At 47.5% G+C, this 21,178-nt stretch overlaps 1 protein-coding gene across 2 annotated transcripts in view; it reads right to left on the reverse strand.

The window, feature by feature from the left end:
• The window catches only part of trak2 (trafficking kinesin protein 2), a 64,958-nt gene extending 60,878 nt beyond the window's left edge, over positions 1 to 4,080 (reverse strand). The window contains exon 1 of one of the 2 annotated variants that reach the window (XM_033024379.1): positions 3,905 to 4,080. The gene's annotated coding sequence lies outside the window, so the exon portion shown is untranslated. The remainder of the gene's footprint in view (positions 1 to 3,904) is intronic. The other variant, XM_033024380.1, reaches the window with a different exon arrangement.
• Positions 4,081 to 21,178: the final 17,098 nt, after the last annotated feature.

Below are 21,178 nucleotides of genomic sequence, written 5' to 3' on the forward strand. Positions count from 1 at the left end.
ACATATAATCAGAGTAAGATAAATAATAAAGACATCACCAATACACAAATTAAAGACAGAATTCGATCCAAAGACAAAAAAATCAAAAACACAATGTGAAGAGAGAGCAGCGGCAGCTAAAGTGCGCCAGCGTACACTCTCCCTTCCGACAGCCATCTTGGACACAAACTAAAATAATCATTTACACACAAAAATCATCCCCCCACAATAAATAAATAAATAAATAAAATCATCCCCCCCACAATAAATAACCAACATAAAACAAAGGAAATCCTACTTCAACCTGCAAGATCCACCCAGTATTTATAACTTATCTACACAGCTACATATGTCCATTTACAGCAGAGCGTTCGTCTCTGGGCATTCATTTCATTTCAGCCGGGTAACTACCCTTACAGCAAGGACAAGAGTATTATTAGATCAGTTACTGCATTAAATAGAGAATATGCAGCTAATGTTCAATGCTGCACAGCAAGGGCATAACCAAATTAAGAGATTAGGTACAACAATTCTGTAACTTCACATGCATCCAGAAGTAGTGAATAGACACCAATGATGTGCAAACTAATTATAACACTACTCTTCATTTTTAGTACGTGAGATCGGGAAAGGATATTTTCACAAAAGTATTCTTCACATTGAAAGCAATGGCCAAGCACTTGATATTAAATAGAACCATTATTCATTAGATGAAGCTTGCAGGTAATGGATCCAGGGTAAGCCTAAAAATAAAATCAATACAGGCATCAAGGTCCTGCCCTAACAAGAATTATCTGACACAATTCACCACATTAAATGACAAGGCCGGCAGGAAAAAAATTATTTTGGAGACAAGATGAATGTGCAACATGCACATTCTAAATGATTGCAGGGAATGAATCCCATTATCTAAAGCACTTTACATGTCACACCTTGAGTCATTAATTTATCTTTAATTTAACAGAAGAGGTTCTCATAGTCTCAACTTAAATTATTGCCTGTGCAATTATATTGAACCAAGACACACAAATAGAGAGATTCTCTCTGATTGTAGAATATTTTAATAAATTAGTGAGAAGAATCTATTAAAATGGCACTGTGCGACACGATAGTCAGCTGTATTTAATGATATCTTCCTCTTCAACAGCAAGAACCTGCATTTCTATAGCATCTTTAATGCATAACATCCTTTGCAGGAGCATAATCATATGATAAAATCACGTTGCACTGAAGGGTAAAAGGTCATCAAAAGCTTGGTCAAAGAGGTAGATCTGAGCGCAACACGGGATTAGATTAAGCGCAAGTCGGGGGCGGGGTGGATGCAGCCGACACTGCAAGCAGCCAGGGAGCCTGGGATAGCGTGGCCAGCCATTGATATGTCAGCCTGTTATAACCCAAATCCGTTATAAGAGGTCCATTAAAACGAGAGTTTACTGTATATTAAAGCATGCTGTAAATAATATTCCTAGGATGGGAATTCACTAACATCCCAAGTTAAACATTATCTCAATAAGATTGCAACCTGTTTGAATATATTCCTGGAGGTTTCACCACATAACACCTCAACACTTCCACTGGTCCGCTGGACACATCCATCCTCATCTTTCTCACCAACTAGAAAGCAAGTTCAATTGGTTAATTCTTGAATATCATACAGCTCCTTTTCCCATACTCTAATATTACACTCAACAAAAATGTGATGAATCTAGCCTTTTTTAACAGCCTTCCACACTTCCTTCCCTGCCCCATCGCGACCACCTTGGTAGCTCAAAGCCAATTCCTAGGATTAACATCAGAAGCATAAGAATTCGAAAAAAAATCCCGGAGCAGCTGTGACCATCATTATTGGTGACATGGCATGCATAATGCCTACAGGTTATTCTGCCACATTTAGATTCAGAATAATTTTCTAATTTACAGGATTACGCTAAAAAATAATTTGCACATATACATCATTGCACCTACAGCAGAAGGACATTCACATCCTTAAGCATAAATAGGATGAGCAAACTAAAGATACATCATAAGAAAATAAAACACCCTTGATAACAAGTTTGTAGGAAGGAACTGCAGATGCTGGTTTACACCGAAGATAGACACAAAATGCTGGAGTAAGTCAGCGGGACAGGCAGCATCTCTGGAGAGAAGGAATGGGTGACTCTTTGGGAGAACAGTGAAACTAGTCGGAGAACCAGGATGGGAGCGAGAAAGCAAGGGCTATGCAATCTCCCGGTTGCTAAACACTGTAACCCCCCCATACTGACCTTTCTGTTCTTGGCCTCCTCCACTGTCAGAGCGACGCCCAACGCAAACTGGAGGAACAGCACCTCATATTTAGGTTGGGTAGCTTACAACACAGTATGAATATTGATTTTTCAAACTTCAAGTAACCCTTGCTTTCCCACTCTATCCTTCCCACCCCCATCCTAGTTCTTTGACTAGTTTCACTTTTACTGATTGTATGCCTCGTTCTCATCTTCCCCATTGCTACCAATGAATCATTCTACATTTTCCTTGATTATCATTTTCTTTGATCTGTCAATTTCACACCTTACCCTTCCATATCTCTACGTCTTCCTCTCCCCTGACTATCAGTCTGCAGAAGGGTTTTGACCCGAAACATCACCCATTCCTCTCTCCGGAGTTGCTGTCTGTCTCACGGAGTTACTCCATCATTTTGTCTCTACCGTTGATTACAAACCAGTGATTTTTTTTGTTGGCACTGCAGCATTAACAATGTTTGGCTATCTTCTGCTCATACTGCAGGTGCCCATCGTTACCCAAGGAAGGGGAACTGTACATGCTAAATTCATACTTTCCATAACCTCCATGTCAAAAGTACTTCTGTGAAGTGCAGACAACAAAACACAGCAGTAACTTTGGATGCTACAAACTTATATATAATTGCTGGTGATGAAATGATGAATAAATATAAGCCAGGGCATGGGGGATCTCTTAAACATGACACAATACCAGTTTGACATCTTCCCATGCCACCAAGGTGATGAGGAAATAGGATGGAAATAATATGGAGGCAGAAAATAGCAGAGGAGAGGGGGGTGGGGGAGGGATGGCGAAATGGGGGCAATAACAAATACTTGGCAGTAAAAAGGGTTGGGAAAGGAGCGTTTCCCAGTAGAGGCGTTGGGGATGAGAGCGTTGACTAGTGGAGTAAAAAGCAGGCGGTCGGTTGACGAACAATGAGGAGAAAGGATAACGAGTCAAATGGTGGAGCAAGAGAGAAATGGGGAAGGGGGAAATGAGAGAGGGTCAACTGTTGGAGCATGAGGGAAGGGGAAGAGATAACGGATGGAGCAAGAGGAGAAAAAAGGGGGATGGAAGGGGGAGCGGAAAGATTGTTGACCTGTGGGAGGGGGCAGAGAGGATTAAGGGTAAAAAATTGTGGGATGACCAGTGGTAGCGGAGGGGGTTGACCAGTTGAGCTGGGGGCATTGAGAGGGCTCGGCAGTGTTGAGGTGCAGGAAATGACCTGTGGAGCAGAGGAGGGAGGAGGAGTAGGAGGGAGGGGGAGGGGTGTCGACCAGCGGAGCGAGGGAGAAATGGGGGGAGAAAGAGGGGAGGGGAAGAGGGATGACCGGTGGAGTGGAGAGTAAGAACGGGTAGGGTGATCAGTGATAGCGGGGGTAGAGGAAGTTGGGCTGTGGAGTTGGGGGCATTGAGAGAGTAGGGCGGTGCGTGATTGCATGACTGTGGATATTGTATCAGGATAGCATTAAACCTTGTCAACAAGGAGAAACGTTCCCTGGAATCGAGCAGGCGGTGGTAAAGAAACGGTTTGCATGGAGCTCTCACGAGGGATGACGTTGAAAGGTAACCGGGAGAAGCTCCACGGTACGGCTGACACGGCCAGTGCCGACTATCGCCGCCGCTCAGACGCCTCCCCGCAGTCTTCCCCCGGACTCACAGTCGGTATCAAGCTCGCCATCAAACACCGGCCTCCAACCAGTCCGGGTCCCTTTGGTCCACGTCGGCTGCTCAAATCCCGGCGCGGAAACCGAAGGGCAGCCTTAGCAACCAGCGCTCCTCCACTCCCGTCACAGCCGTCATCAACTCCCGACCGCCGGCTTCGCTCGTACCCACACAGTGCAAACAACGTCATCACACGGTGACCACCGCGACGCGGGGACCACATTCATTATTGGAGGACAGGGCCCACTGAGCGCCGAAGGATGCAGATGACACAAGGGAATTGGTTACGCCAGTTCATTGGCATATGGGTGAATGTATTTTCTTTTAAGGAGACAAAGAATAATCAGCAAAAGACTTAACAAGCGTCTCTGCTCTTTTGTAGGTCGTGTTCAACTAATGAACCACTGTCATGCTTCATCTATATGGCGATTTGATGAATCGCCTCTATCCAAGTCGATTATATCTCACCTCCAGTGTGGTAACCTGAAATGCACACCGGTTTCCAGTTGTGACCAAACCAATATTTTATGAAGATAGTCTGAAGAAGCGTCCAGACCCAAAACCACCTATCCATTTTCTCGAGATGCTGCTTGACCCGCTGAGTTACTCCAGCATTTTGTTTCTATCTTTTGTATAAACCAGCATGTGCAGTTCCTTTTTTACTAAATAATCTATATACTTTTAAAACTCTGTGTGTGTGGGTGTACGGCATTTTGCCTTTGAAACATATTGCCTCAAAAACCTGACGCAAAAACACGGAGATTTTTACAATTTCGGTAGGGATTTATCTTACGAGTTCAGAAATCCACTCCTTGGTCAATATTTCGCCAGATCTTGAGCTGCTGACGTCACAATGCCCACATTCCCACCAATCGAGGCCCACCTGCCTCCAGGCGCCGCCCCCCCCCCCCGTGGACTAAAGCCCCGCGGCCAGCCCAAGTACGCTCGCGCCACGCCTCCCAGCAGCTGGACTCCCACACCCAAAGATCTTATAGCGCAAAGATCTTATAGCGGAGCAAGATAGGCTACTCCTGCGAAATGCAATGGGCTGACGTGTAGTACGCTATGGAGGGGATCATGGGCATTTTTCCACGCCCATTTTAGTAACCTGAGCCTACCTGACCCGACCCGCAGTGTAATCAATGTTGCGGGGCAACAGTTTGTGTGGGTTAGATTCATAAATCTGTCAGTTCATACTTCTTGTCAAGATTAAAATTTGATTCTGGTAATTGTCTTTTTTTATGTTTTTTAAATCATTTCTTTTAAATGGCTCACAAGCAGTGTTTTGTAGTAACCGGAACCGACCCGACTCGCAGGGTAATTGACATTGCGGGGGAACTTTTTGTGTGTGATATAGGGTAAGATTCATAATTCTGTTAGTTCATAATTCTGTTAATTCTTGTTAAAGAATAAAATGTTTATAAACACACATACATGAAAATTATATAAATGTATATAATCATATAACACACAATTATATTTCTTCTGATCCAATAATTAACTTTATTTCAGACTAGACAAGGGACATTAAATAAGAAACATTGTAAATAAGAAACATTGTAAACCTCCCCGCAACTTCACACACGCTAGGCCTTATCCCCCCCCCCGGCACTCCCTCGCCTGCCCCCTCACTACAATGCCCCTCTCCCCAAAGATCTTATAGGGGGCTTCGCTATAAGATCTTTGCCTCTCCCCCGCACTCCCTCTCCTCGCTGCCCCGGACCCCACACTCCTTCTCCTCGCTGCGGATCCAATCAAAGATCTTATAGCAGAGCTATATAGGATCTTTGGATCCAATCTTTGGCCGGAAGCAAGATGGCGGGGGTTGGTTGCTAAAATGAGTCATATAATCACCCATGAATCCGCCCATGAGCGTACTACACGTTTGCGTGAGAGTAACCCATCTTGCTTCGCTACAATCGAGGCCCACCTGCCTCCAGGCGCCGGGCCCCGCCGCAGTGGACTAAAGCTCGCGCCACGCCTCCCGCAGCTGGACTCCCACACCTGCCCGTCACTCCAACCCCCCCCCCCCCCGGTTCTCAAAATGCTCTGCAGATCGGGAGGTCACAGCAGGTCACCGGCTTGCTTCTGAAACCACTCCGTCTCCCCCACCCGATGGTAGAACACGACGGCGGCAGTTATTGTCGCACGGGGCATTACTCCCTCTGGGAAACCTGCAATTCCTCCGTTGATCGCATGACGATCGCAGGGAATCGTCACGCGAGAGCTGCCGAGGCTCTCCACGCCGCCCGAGGTCGGCCCCGTCTGAGCCGCCCGCTCACCGAGTTCAGGCCCGCCCTCTCCCTCTCTCTCCCCATCCTCTTTCCCTCTCCCCCTTCCCTCCCTCCCTCCCTCCCGCTGCAAACCCAACGTGCTGCCAGTCGCGCCTGTCGCAAGTCCTTTGATTAAAAACCTTGCGACCCCCTCCTCTCTCTCTCTCTCTCCCCTCTCTCTCTCTCCCCCTCCCCTCTCTCTCTCTTCCCCCCCTCCCTCTTCCCCCCCCTCCCTCTCCCCTCCCTCTTCCCCCCTCCCTCTTCCCCCTCCCTCCCTCTTTCCCCTCCCTCCCTCTTTCCCCTCCCTCTCTCTTTCCCCTCCCTCTTTCCCCTCCCTCTTCCCCCCCCCCCTTCTCCCTCCCTCTTCCCCCACCCTCTTCCCCTCCCTCCCTCTTCCCCCCCTCCCTCTTCCCCTCTCCCCCCCCCTCTTCCCCCCCTCTCCCCCCCCCCCTCTCCCCCCCCCCCCCGTCCCTCTTCCTCCCCTCCCTCGGTCTAGTATTTTATAAAGATATACCATAACAGTTTAGACAAAAATGCTGGAGAAATAGGTGACGTTTCGGGTCGAGACCCTACTTTAGCCTGAAGAAGGGTCTCAACCCGAAACGTCGCCTATTCCTTCGCTCCATAGATGCTGCCTCACCCGCTGAGTTTCTCCAGCATTTTTGTCTACCTTCGATTTTTCCAACATCTGCAGTTCTTTCTTAACCATAACAGTTTAGATCAATAAGATAAATCACTAGATTTTAAAGTTTTACTTAATGAGTCATTTCTGGACGAATACTTGTGAGCACCTTTTAAGCACATGCAAGAAACTGTCCTAATACAAGATACATTTATTTGTCACATGTATAGAAACATCCCCAGAATGTATAAGCACCACTTTCCCCAAAATAAAGTTAGCCTGTCAGGTTTGTCAAATGGTTTCCTACTTCCCAACAGCCCAGTTGGTTAAATAGCCTTTCCCTCATAATTAATGCAAGAAAATGAAAACAATGCAGTTATTTTAATGCTCTTTGAATTTAATTCCAAATTATTAAACATTAGAAAAATCTTTTTTTCATGGGATTTTCAGTACAATCATAAAATATTGGTTTCCCAATCATTTTATGACTAATTAATTTATTCCCTCAAGACTATTCAGCTAATCAATATGACGATGGCGAATCTGTGATGATTATCCATCTTTACCCACATTACCAAAAAAGTTTAAAAAAAACTACGAATCTCATGATTTAAACTGACAGATAACGTGGCATCAGTTGCTATTGCAGACACAATTTCAAACGATTATCCCTTGAAAGTTCAAGTTAACATTTATTCCGAGGATGGAGTTAAAGGGAAAGAGAGTAAAGGGATGGTTAATTACCCCAGAATTAACGGGAAAGGAAGCTCACAAAGGGATAGGAAAGTATGGCCAAGTGTAATAGGGAACGATGTGAAAGGTGAGATGCGTAAGGAATTAAAAGTATTGTATATGAATGCGCGAAGTATAAGAAGTAAAGTAAATGAGCTTGAGGCTCAGTTAGAGGTTGGTAGATATGACATTGTGGGGATTACTGAGACGTGGCTGCAGGAGGATCGGGCCTGGGAACTTAATATTCAGGGTTATACATCCTATAGAAAGGACAGGCAGGTGGGCAGAGGAGGGGGGGTAGCTCTGCTGGTGAGGGATGGAATTTAGTCCCTTGCGAGGGAAGACATAGGGACTGACGAGGTAGAGTCAATATGGATTTAGTTGAGGAATTGTAAAGGCAAGAAGACACTAATTGGTGTTATTTACAGACCCCCAAGTAGTAGCCCGGATGTAGGGTATAAGTTGCAGCAGGAGTTAAAACTGGCATGTAACAAAGGTAATGCCACTGTGGTGATGGGGGATTTCAATATGCAGGTAGACTGGGAAAATCAGGTTGGTTCAGGACCCCAAGAAAGAGAGTTTGTAGAATGCCTCCGAGATGGATTCTTAGAGCAGCTTGTAATGGAGCCGATCAGAGAAAAGGCAATTCTAGACTTAGTGTTGTCCAATGAACCAGATATGATAAGAGTTATTAGTGTTTAAAAAATGTTGAGATTCTCTCTCCTGATGGCCACGCCCCTTCCGGAGGGATTATAAAACCCAGAAGTGTTGAGTGCCTCCGTCAGTCTCTGCAAGATGGGGGAGTGAGAGGGTCACGTCTCTCAGTCTGAGCTATGAATAACACTGAAAACATATCTACTAAACTGTGAGTGGTTTTACTGACCTGTCAGTGCCCTTAATGTGGTTTGAAAATATAGTTTGGAAATGCTAAAGCTGTGTTGGCTTTGGTTTGGAAATGCTAAAGCTGTGTTGCCTTTGGTTTGGAAATGCTAAAGCTGTGTTGCCTTTGGTTTGGAAATGCTAAAGCTGTGTTGCCTTTGGTTTGGAAATGCTAAAGCTGTGTTGCCTTTGGTTTGGAAATGCTAAAGCTGTGTTGCCTTTGGTTTGGAAATTCTAAAGCTGCGTTGCCTTTGGTTTGGAAATTCTAAAGCTGTGTTGCCTTTGGTTTGGAAATCTTGACCACTTCCTGTTTGCGCTTTATATTGATTTTAGGAAAAATGTTACCACGTACGGCTGTGATTTTTGGCCATCTTACTCAGAGTCCCCCTACGCTCATCATGTGCCAAGGATTTTTCCCATCGATGAAAAATAAAAGAGTTATTAGTGTTTAATAAATGTTGTTATTCTCTCTCCTGTCAATCACACCATGACGGCCATGCCCCTTCTGATGGGAGGGACTATAAAACCCAGAAGTGTGGGCGTGGCTCAGTCTCTGCAAGATGGAGGAGGGAGAGGTCACGACTCGCTGTCTTTAGTGGCCTTGCACCCTGCTTGAAATGGTATGAAACAGCACTTGAATTTGGTGGCCTTGCATCCTGCTTGGTGGTAAGAAACTGCGCTTGAATTTGGTGGCCTTGCACCCTGCTTGAAATGGAATTTCAAGGAATAGCCGTGAGTCAACTGCCAGCCCACAAGCTGTGAGTGAGTGAGCTGCCAGCACATCAGGCTTGAATGACTGAGCCGCCAGCCCAAGAATCCATTCGGCCCACAATGTCCATACTAGCCCTCTGGAAACCAGTCCCTTCAGCCCACAACACCCATACTAGTGCTCCAGAAAGCCCGCCCCCCACTGGCCACCAATATTGGAATTGGTGGAGAGGTGGAATATTGCGTTGGGGGACCAGCCCTCCCGTGTGATGCTGGGACCCAACGGATCCCACAGTCTAGTAGACAATTAAAAGTCTCATCTTGTATGTCTGTATACATCACAATGCCCCTGCAAGGGGAGAGGGTCGCCGCCCTCTCCATCTCAACGGTTATAACTTCATAAACCCCTGATTCTTTGCAAGGGGGGGTGCCACACTGGAATGTTCTGTAAACCCCCCCCCCCCCCCCTTGCCTGCTCGCCTGGCCCAGTCGCACTGAATCCCACAGCCCGCGGCCTTGCTCGGGTCCACACCCGCACGCAGCCACGCGCGGGTCCTCGGGTCCATGCCCACCTGTGGCCTCACTCAGGTCCATGCCCGCCCTTGGCCTCGCTCGGATCCACGCCCGCCCACAGCCTCCCTCCCTCCCAGATCGGCGGACCAAATATGATTTGAAAGTATTACGGCCAACTCTCAACACCGTGGTAAAGGAATTCAATCCCACTTACAGGCCAGCTTCTAAAGTTAATCAAGGTAATTCCCCAACTTCACATTCCTGACAACAGCTCAGAAACCATAGAGACTTCAATCTGCATGGTTGTAAAATTTGCTCTGAGCAAGAGAAGGACTAAAATTGCAAAGCCATAAAGCTTCCACCCCACACCGCCCCCGGCCAAACACCCCCCTCCCCAATCGCCCCCCTGCCCCCCCGCGTTGCATTGGGGGAACGAGTAAGTGCTGGAATATTGCGTTGGGGGAGTATACAGTGGCATTATCAGTCAATCTCAGAGTCCACAAAACCAGATTGGAATAAATCATCCTCAATCCTAAGAAGAAGAAGAAAAGGAGATAATTGTGCTGCTCATTATAGCTTGTATGCACTGTGAATGGAGACTGCTGGTTCCGTCCCTAACTAGATCTGTGCCAGGGAGTTGTACTCGACAAAGACACTGAAAGGCAGACAAAATTTTGAACAAAGCTTTTGTTATTCGATTGCTACTACTTGCTTCCTAGTGGTTGACTTAGGGGACAACGGGATATCTATCAACAGCAAAAATAAAGTAAGTACCTGCAAGTGGAAACATCGTATTTAATAGTAAACAGTAAGTTTCAAAATATGTCAGTTTGACCGTCTAGATAAGAGAATTTTTAGAAATGTCAATTTTTATCTAGCTTTCAAAGAATATATTTGTTTTTTTTTTAGCATTTCAGTAAAACCAATGTGGAAAGGCTGATTATTGGCATGACAATGTACATAGCAATAAGGGTAAGCATAATTAGCCATATAAAGTATTGCTACTCTGAAAACTCTAAACTCAGTATCTTGATCAAATCATGAAGAGAACACTTTTAGCATTTTAAATAGCTTATTTCACCAGCTGCATAGGAAAAGCTGCCAAGATTCTGGTAATAACGCACTCTACTCTGGAGTCGCACGAGCTTCATTGGCTCGTCTCCAGCTGGTTCAAAATGCTGCCGCTCGCCTTTTGACCGGAACTCGAAAGAGGGAGCACATTACGCCAATTTTGGCCTCCCTTCACTGGCTCCCAGTGCACTTTCGAGTTCATTTTAAAATTATTTTATTTGTTTTCAAATCGTTGAATGGGCTCGCCCCGCCTTACCTCTCTGAGCTGCTCCACCTATATGCTCCTGCCCGGTGCCTCAGGTCAGCTGATCAGCTGCTCCTTGAGGTACCGAGGTCTAAGCGGAAGCTCAGAGGGGATAGAGCCTTTTCTGTTGCTGCTCCGGCACTTTGGAACACCTTGCCGTTGCACATCAGACAGGCCCCCTCACTGTCCATCTTCAAATCCTCCCTAAAAACTCATTTTTATTCTCTGGCTTTCGACACTGGCTGAGACATTGCTCCTGTTCTTAGTGCTTTTAATGTCTTTTAATTTTTACTGTTTTTAGTCCTTCGTTTTACGGTTTTTAATGGTTTGTAATAACTTTTTGTCCATGAGTTCTCATGTACAGCACTTTGTGGCAACTGCGGTTGTTTAAAGCGCTTTATAAATAAAGTTATTATTATTATTATTATTATTATTATTATAATACAATTTAATGGATTACGACCTAAATGAATACTATCGTTCAATAATGGAACAGGATCTAATAAAGAAATGGCCCCATTTAAAATGTGTGTGTATGTGATTGCAAGTGTGCATGTACAACGATCTGTTCTAAGACCCGGGGTGGGGAGGGGAAGGGATTACCTTTCAGCACCTCTGAACTTCTCAAAGTATTTACAGTCAATTAATTACTAGTGAAGTATAATCACTATTGGAATATGGGAACAATGACTTAAGAATAATGGTAAGTATTGATGCTTAGGCAAATTGTAAATACAACCTTTCAAGGGCAATACAATGGGCATAAAGAAGGAGTGGGGGAAAAAAACCTTGTTATCTGCCAATTCAGGAAAACGTGAGGAATATCCAAACAGCCAAGTTGACCAAGCATGAGCCAGCAATCAATTTGCCTCCTATGATCTGTATAAAAACCATTCTGATGGTTTAGGAAGAGATGATCCATTAATTTAATGCATAATTAAGTTTACACAAATGTTTTACTAATTAACTAATGTTGAACTACTCTCTCAGGAGTTTATTATACCAGATTGTAAACATTATATACTGCCACTTTATAAGCATCAATCCAGCAGCAATGAAATTGTTATTTGCAGCATATGTATTTAATGCATAAGTTGTTGATGCCCTCTAATTGATACCCTTTATTTTTCAGTAAAAAAGGTCTAATTTTTAGCTTGTAAATATTTGAAGTGATAGGAACTTGCATTCTATTCTAACTGAGGGGTCTTAACTCGAAACGTCGACAGTCCATTTCCCTCCACAGATGCTACGTGACCCACGAGTTCCCCCAGCTGTTCCCGATTATTTTTCTACAGATTACAACATCTGCAATCTCATGTGCCCCCTTGCATCTATTTATCACTATCAAGTAACTCAAAAACACTCTACTTTATTTAGTTACTTCTTAAAGTACAGACACTGTTAAACTTGGGCTGGTGACATCCAACCTACAGCCTCTGGGAATTTAAAACCTTGCATTCTGGGTGGATGCTGAAAAGTGGGTGGAGTTGAGATGGGGGTGAAATAGAAATATTAAAATTTTTATAGGTGGATGATCTAAAAATATGTCAATGCCTTTTCTCATGTCACACTGCATGCCACATCATCTCCCTACATATCTCGTTATTGTGCACTCTGAGAATGATAATGATATTGCACACAATAAAACGCGATTCTAAGCTCTGACAAGCAAATAAATTGCCAGGTTTCCAGAGGAAAAGAAACACTTAACAATGGAACACCGCAGACCACCTTTTGCACTGTTATGTCTTTGCTTCTCAATTGTAATTTTGTACTAATGTCCTGTGGCGGCCCCTGGTGGCGCAGTGTGAACCCTCCGCTCTGGAGGGGGGAGTCATGTGTCTTGGTGACGGGAGGTGCGGGTCACGGGGCTTCCCTGGGGGTTCTTTAAGGTCGGGAACGCCCGTCCCTGGGGGAGTAGTAGGGGGCTGTATCGCATGCTAACATTAAAGATTTACTGGCTGGACAAATTTCATGTCCCGCCTCATTCTTGGCGGGACAGCTCCGGGTCCCGCCTCATTGGTGACCCCAATTTTCCAAAATAGACATTTTGGAGCACAGCATGCACGCCACCAGTGCTCAACCCGCCGGCCAGGCCTAACTGAACGCGGTCGCCCTGAAGCTACTGACCTTCTGGACCTCTCAGCCGCAGGTATGGTTCCAACACGCTGAGGAGCAATTTCATATCCGCGGGATCACAGTCGACGAAACCCATTTCTACTACGTCGTCAGCACGCTCAACCGGTTGTGTCGTGCCTGACCTGCACAATCTGCCGGCAGCCAATAAATACCAAGGCCTCAAGGCACTGCTTCTCCGCACCTTTGGGCTCAGCTTCCTGGAGCGAGTGGCGCAGATCCTCAACATGGGTGGGCTCGGCGACTGGAAGCCATCGGCCCTCATGAGGGAGATGCTCACGCTCATGGATGGCAATCGGCCCTACTTGCTGTTTGAGTACACGTTCCTGCAGCAGTTGCCGGATGACATCCACCTGCTCCTCTCAGGGGCGAGTTTTGACGACCCCCCTGGCGCTAGTGGAGTGCGCCGACAAGCTGTGACTGCCCAGGTGGCAGGAAGTGGGCGCACTGGATCAGGTGTCCACAGTGCCCTGGAAGGCGCAACGGCCTAGGGCCGCGCCCACCCGGTAGGCGCCGCTGAGCCTTTTGCTACGGGAAAATCCGGCAAAAGAATGTGGTGCTTCAACCACCAGAGCTGGGGTTCGGCGGTCCACCAATGCCGCCCGCCCTGTTTGTTTTCGGGAAACGCTGGGGCCGGCTGCCGGGAATCACCGTGGTGGTCGGCCAGATTCACCGCCTGTATGCTTGGGACCGGTGCTCAGGTCAAAGATTCCTGGTGGACACGGAGGCGGAAGTCAGCGCTTTGCCTCCGTCCAGGATGGACACACATTCTGGTAAGCGGGGGCCCTCTTGACTGCCGCGAACAGCAATTCCATATGAACGTATGGCATCCACACCATTCCCCTTATCTTTGGCATGTGCCACTTCACCTGGCCGTTTACCGTTGCGGACGTGGCCCAGCAGATTTCCTGCAGGCGCAATCGCTCTTAGTTGACTTGAGGGGGCCACGTTGGAAGCGATCTCCTTGCGCCCTACTGCGTCCACCACGCCAATCTGCAACCCGGTGGTGGTAGTGGATGTTTATGCCCAAATTTTGGCCGACTTCCCGGAAATCTTGACCCCACAGTTCAACTTGGCCAGCCCGAAACATGGGTGCTGCACCACATCCTCACTTCGAGACTACCGCTTCACGCCCGCGCCTGCAGGCTGGCCCACAACAAACTCCAGATCGCGAAGGTGGAGTTTTGTAACATGGAGACCATGGGGATTGTCCGACGCTCTCACAGCCCATGGACTTCCCCGTTGCACATGATGCCAAAGGTCTCCGGGGGCTGGAGGCCTTGTGGCGACTACCGCCACCTGAACGACGCCACCTTTACGGATCGTTATCCCATCTCCCACATCTAGGACTTCTCCACCATCTGGCCGGAGCTGTTCTTTTCGAAAGTCGACTTAGTCCGGGGTTATCACCAGATCATCGTGCGACCGGAGGATGTGCCGAAGACAGCGATAATCACGCCCTTCGGGTTGTTTGAATTCCTGCGCATGCCTTTCGGCCTTAAGAAAGCCGCGCAGGCCTTCTGATGCCTGATGGAAAACCGTGGGTCGGGGCTCGACTTCCTGTTCATCTACATGGATGACATTCTCGTGGCTAGTCACATGCGACAAGCATTGCGCCCACCTTCATTTGTTGTGCCAGCGCCTCAGCGAGTACGGTCTGGTAATCAACCCTGACAAATGCCAGTTCGGCCTCCATGCCATCGACTTTCTGGGCCACCGGGTGATGCAGCATGGTGCTGTTCCTCTACCAGACAGGGTCGAGGCCATTCCCCAGTTCCCGCGGCCTTCCACAGTGCGGTGCCTTCAGGAATTCGTGGGTATGGTCACATTTTACCACGATTTGTGCCGGCGGTGACAAGAATAATGCAGTCGCTCTTCCACTTGTTAACTGGTAAGCGGCGGGATGTGCAGTGGGACGATGTCGCTGTGGTGGCTTTTGAAGCATTGCCTCTGGCGACGATGCTGGTGCATTCACGGGTCGACACCCCCACAGCCCTAACCGTGGATGCCTCGGACTCTGCGGTCGGCGGCGTGTTGGAGCAGTCGTTCGACAGTCTCTGGCGGCCTCTCGCCTTTTTCAGCCGCCAGCCTAACCTGGCGGAGCGAAAGTATAGCACGTTCGACCGGGAGATTCTCGCCTTGTACCTGGCGGTACGGCACTTTCGGTATTTCCTGGAGGACCGGGACTTTATCGCTTTCACCGACCATAAGCCCCTCACCTTTGTTTTCGCTAAGGTTTCGGATTCCTGGTCCATTCGGCAGCAGCGCCAGCTTACTTCTATTTCCAAATTTACCATCGATATCCGCCACATCGCCGGAAAATGTAACCTGGTCATGGGCGTCTTGTCCCGCCCGGCTATTGCAGCCGTTCTCGACCTGGCCCCAGGCATAGACTATTCCACCTTGGCTGCGGCGTTGCTGGCAGACGAGGAGATGCCAGCATACCGAACTGCGATCTCGGGTTTGGTGCTCGACGACGTGCCATTGGGTCCCTCCGGCATTACCGTCCTGTGCGACGTGTCCACGGGGCAGCCGCGGCCTTTTGTTCCGGTGGCCTGTCGCCGTCGGATTTTCAATGTTATTCATGTTTTGGCCCACCCGTCTATCCAGGGCGACGGCGGCAATGGGTGCTGCGCGGTTCATGTGGCATGGGTGAGAATGTTTAAAGATTTTTAACAAAATGTATTGAGCTATAGATTTAGAAGCAATAAAATAGATGCTTAACCTTTCTCCTATTAACACTAACAAGAGTACAGCACAATAACATGAACGTTTTCTCCTTTCTTCTATAACACTAGCGAGATAACAGCACAATAACATGAAAGTCTTTCTCTATGATATAAACAATCAGAAAAATGTTCAGACAATTCGCTCCTACCCTTTACTCCACAAGATTGTAATGTACGTCAACAAGATCAAAAAACAAGTGCTTGACTCTGCAAAAAATAGATTCTTCAAGCAGAACCATATATGGGCTAACCTTTCCTCTATCAGAAGAACTTGTCAATCCTAACAGGCACAGAATGGCTGAATTGCTGATTATTGGGGTATAAATATATCTGATTGCACATTACCTCTTTGTGTGGGGATAGAGTGACTCTATAGTCTGTATTTTGCATACTGTGAGAGTTGTCTGCCACACCCACCTGAGCTAAATGAAGATTTTACTGCTTTATTACTAACTTTATTGTGTTTTTGGTTGTTTGAAGTAAAATGAACCTTAACATGGGTTGCGGAAGCAAGTCGGTCGTTGGGCTCGGGCGTGCATTCCGTGCCAAACATCGAAGGTGCAGCGGCACGTCCGGGTGCCAATTCAGGAGTTCGCAGTGCCTCTCCGGCGCTTCGACCATGTGCACATGGATATCATGGGGCCACTGCCTCCGTCCCGGTGTATCTCGCACCTGCTGATGGTGGTGGACCGTTTTATGCGTTTGTCGGAGTCCATCCCGCTCATGGGCACTTCTGCCCTGTCGTACGTTCGCGGCCTCGTGGCCCATTGGATTGCCCGTTTCGGGGTGCTGCTGGACATCTCATCCGACCGGGGTGCCCAGTTTGGGACACAGCTCCACCATTCGATGGCATATCATCCTTAGTCTAAAGGGTTGGTGGAGCGGTTCCATCGCCATCTCAAGGACACCTTGAAGGTTCGCCTCACGGGCCCCGAATGGATGGACATTGCCGTGGGTCTTGCTGGGGATTCGGACTGCCCCGAAGGAAGATTTGGCATCGTCATCAGCTGATTTGGTCTATGGTGTTCTGCTCACCGTTCTTGGGGAATTTATTCCGGCCGCTGGTGGGTCCCAGGAGCCGCCGTCATCTGTGTTGGTCCGTTTGCGGGAGGGGGTCGGCGCCGTCTCCTGTCCCGACGTCTCGTCATACTGTGGCTCCGTTCCATGTGCCGCCAGCTCTCGCAGACAGTCCTTTTCTTTCTACGCCGCGATGCCCACAGGTCGCCCTTGCAGCGCCCATATGAGGGTCCCTTTCGGGTGCTGCGGCACTGGCCCACGACTTCTGTGTTGGACATGGGGGGCCAGCAAGAGACAGTGTCTGTGGCTCGGTTGAAGCTGGCCCATTTAGACCGTAGCGAGCCAGTACAGGTGGCACAGCCTTGCCGTCGGGGGCATCTGCTGTCTCCGGTTCCCCCAAATTCGTCCTTATGGGGTGGGTCCCCTGTGCATAGGGGACGTATGTACAAGGTCTGGCCGCCTCGTTCTGATTCCTGTCCCTTTCGGTGACTCTGGTTCGGGGGGTAGGTCATGTGGCTGGTGGTGAGCCACGCGCAATGCAAACCCTCGGCTCTGGAGGTGGGAGTCACGTGTCTTGGTGACGGGTGCGGGTCACGGGCTCCTTGGGGGTTATTTAAGGTCGGGAACGTCCATGCCTGGGAGAATAGTAGGGAGCTGCATTGTTAGCTTACATTAAAGATTTGCTGGCTGGACAAACTTTGTGTCCCGCCTCATTCTTGGTTGGACAGCTTTGAGTCCTACCTCAGTCCTATTTTTTTCTTTTCATTGTTCTATATCATTTATATTTGGTATGTTGTCTGAGTCCATGTGCCGGTGATGCTGCTCCAGGCAAGATTTTACATTTCTCACCATAATTGTGCAAGACACTAAATGCAACTTGTGCAAGACACTAAATGCAACTTTAACCATCAGCTATCAGCTACACCCCCCTTTTCATCTCCTCTTTTCTAGCTTTATTTCCACCCCAATCTTTAGCTACTGTCTAATGACATTGTAATCTGCCTTGCCCCAATTAAATATCTTCCCCCAACATTCAGATCCGCCCCTATTCAAAACAATCTTAAAACATATGGAGTTGTGATCACTATCCCCAAATTCTTCCACTGCACCATCAGTCACCTATCCAAGTTTATTTCCAATATAAGGTCCTGTATGGCCCCTCCTTGAGTCGGACTGTCAACATGCTGTTTAAGGGCACCTTCTTGGATGCACCTAACAAATTCTGCCCTGTCTAATCCCCTTGCCCGGATTCAGTCCCAGTCAATATTTCAACCTTTCATTTCTGAGGTCTGAAGTTCCCACCTGCTTTAAGAGGGCATGCCGAGAAGAGTAAGATGACGTGCCTTAATGACTATAGACCAGTGGCACTAATGTCTGTGGTGATGAAGTGCTTTGACAGGTTGGTTATGGTGCATATCAACTCCTACCTGGACAAGAACCTCGACCCACTACAGTTCGTCTACCGCCACAACAGGTCAGCGGAGGATGCGATCTCACTGGCTCCCCACTCTGCATTAGACCACTTGGACAATAAAAACACTTGCGTCAGGCTGTTGTTTATAGACTACAGCTCCGCATTCAATATCATCATCCCCTCCAAGCCAATTACCAACCTCACAGAACCGAGTTTCTGCGCATCCCATTGCAATTGGATCCTCGACTTCCTCATCCACAGACCACAGTCAGTTCGAATTGGCAGAAACACTTAATCCGCAGTAACAATCAGTACGGGAGCACCTCAAGGCTGCGTGCTCAGCCCCTGCTTTACTCACTCTATACCCATGACTGTGTAGCCGGACATAGTACAAACTCCATCATCAAGTTTGCCGACGACACCACTGTTGTTCGACGAATCACAGATGGTGATGAGTCAGAATACAGAAGTGAGATCGACCAATTGTCCAAATGGTGCCAGCACAACAACCTGACTCTCAACATCGGTAAAACCAAGGAACTGGTTGTGGACTTTGGAAGGGATAGGATGGGGACCCACAGTCCCGTTTATATCAACGGGTCAATGGTGGAAAGGGTCAAATTCCTGGGCGTGCATATTTCCGAAGATCTTTCCTGGTCCCAGAACACTGATGCAATTATAAAGAAAGCACATCAGCGCCTCTATTTCCTGAGAAGATTACGGAGAGTCAGTTTGTCAAGGAGGACTCTCTCGAACTTCTACAGGTGCACAGTAGAACGCATGCTGACTGGTTGCATCGTGGCTTGGTTCGGCAACTTGAGCGTCCAGGAGCAGAAAAGGTTGCAAAAAGTTGTAAACACTGCCCAGACCATCATCAGCTCTGACCTCCCCACCATTGAAGGGATCTATCGCAGTGGCTGCCTCAAAAAGGCTGCCAACTTCATCAAGGACCCACACCATCCTGGCCACACACTCATTTCACCAATGCCATCGGGAAGAAGGTACAGGAGCCTGAAAACTGTAACGTCCAGGTTCAGGAACAGCTTCTTCCCTACAGCCATCAGGCTATTAAACATGACAACAAATAAGCTCTGAACTGCAACTGACTATTGTTATTGCCCTGCACAATATTTGTTATTTATTGAGTATGTGTGCATGTGTATACACACACTGAACTTTTTTTCTTCTCCCATTATGTACTATTTTACATATTCTGTTGTGATGCAGCAAGCAAGAATTTCATTGTCCTATCTGGGACATATGACAATAAAACACTCTTGACTCTTTTGTATCTATTGGGGAAGTTAGTCACCCTCCACAACAACCCTGTGGTTCTTGCATCCTTCCGAAATCTGTCTGCATACCTGATCATCTATCTCCCGCTCGCAATTGGGTACCCTATAATATAATCCATTAGAGTAATTGCTCCTTTCTTATTTTTGAGTTCAACCCATAATACGTCAGTAGACGTACCCTCCAATATGTCCTCTGAGTTCTAGTGACATTGTCTTTGATTAGCAAAGCAACTCCTCCACCTCTTTCAACCCCATGTCTGAAACATTGAAACCCAGGCACGTTGAGGTGCCAGTTGTGTCGTCTCACAACCAGGTTTCCATGATGGCCACAACATCATAATTTCAAGCACTGATCCAGGCTTAGTTCATCGGCTTTACCTACAAAACTCCTTGCATTGAAGTAAATAAATTTCATCCCTTCATTATTCCCATGTTTATGAACTTCTTACTGCCTGTCCATCCTGAGATCATAATCTCAATTTTCTCATCAGCCCTTCCATTTGCAGACCTGTTGCTTTGGTTCACACCCCCGCTGTTCTAGTTTCAACCCTCCTTAGTAGCAGTAGAAAACCTCCCTGCAAGGATGCTGATGCTCCTCCAGTTGAAGTCCTTCTTGTACAGGTCACCCCTGCCTTAGAGCGATCCCAATGGTCCAAAAGTCTGAATCCCTGTCCCCTGCGCCAACTCCTCAGCCATGCATTCATCTGTCTTATCCACTAGCACATGCAACGGTAGTAATCCAGAGATTATCACCCTCAAGGTCCTGCATTTTAACCGTTTGCCTATCTCCCTATATTCATTTTGCAGGACCTCTTCCCATTTCCTACCTATGTCATTTGTGTTGATGTGCCCCGACTTCTGGTTGCTCATCCTCCCCCTTGAGAATGTTCTGCAGGAGTAGGCCATATAGCTGCTTGAGCTTCTTCCATCGATGACGGATCTATTCTTTGACTTCAATTCCCATGTTTCTCTCCATCCATTTTACAGTACAGCAGATATTGATGTCAACCCTGAATACTTGTGATCAGCCCTGATCACACATTCATCTCTCTACTGCCATCAGGTAGAAGGTACAGGAGCATGAAATCATTGTCCTATCTGGAACACGACAATAAACTCTCTTGACTTGACCTACCCACTTTCACTGCCAGGTCGAGCTGCCTACGCCATCCCAAGCCCACACCATCTAACTGGCCGCTTCCAGGCCGAACCTACTATCACCCTTCAGGTCGCCACCACCAACCCTTACTTGCACTCTGGCCATGGCCAATTACTCCACCGATCCTCACCTCTCCCCATGCCAACTCACCTAGATTCCAGGCCCAGTTCCAGACTGAGAGTCTGAAGAGGGTCTCGATCCAAAACGTCTTGCTCTCTAGAGATGCTGCTTGACCAGCTGAGTTACTCCAGCACTTTGTAACCAGCATCTATGGTATATCTCTTTGTTTCTACTACTTATACGATTACTTGGTAATCCCCACCTCATTATAGCAGAGAACGGGCAATATCAGATACCATTCCCCTACTACGGTTTGTTCTCACAAAGATAGACAAAAAGCTGGAGTAACTCAGCAGGACAGGTAGCATCACTGGAGAGAAGGAATGGCTGGCATTTCGGGTCGAAACCCTTCTTGGT

This window comes from Amblyraja radiata, chromosome 7, assembly GCF_010909765.2.
Source record: "Amblyraja radiata isolate CabotCenter1 chromosome 7, sAmbRad1.1.pri, whole genome shotgun sequence".
Lineage (NCBI taxonomy): Eukaryota > Metazoa > Chordata > Chondrichthyes > Rajiformes > Rajidae > Amblyraja > Amblyraja radiata.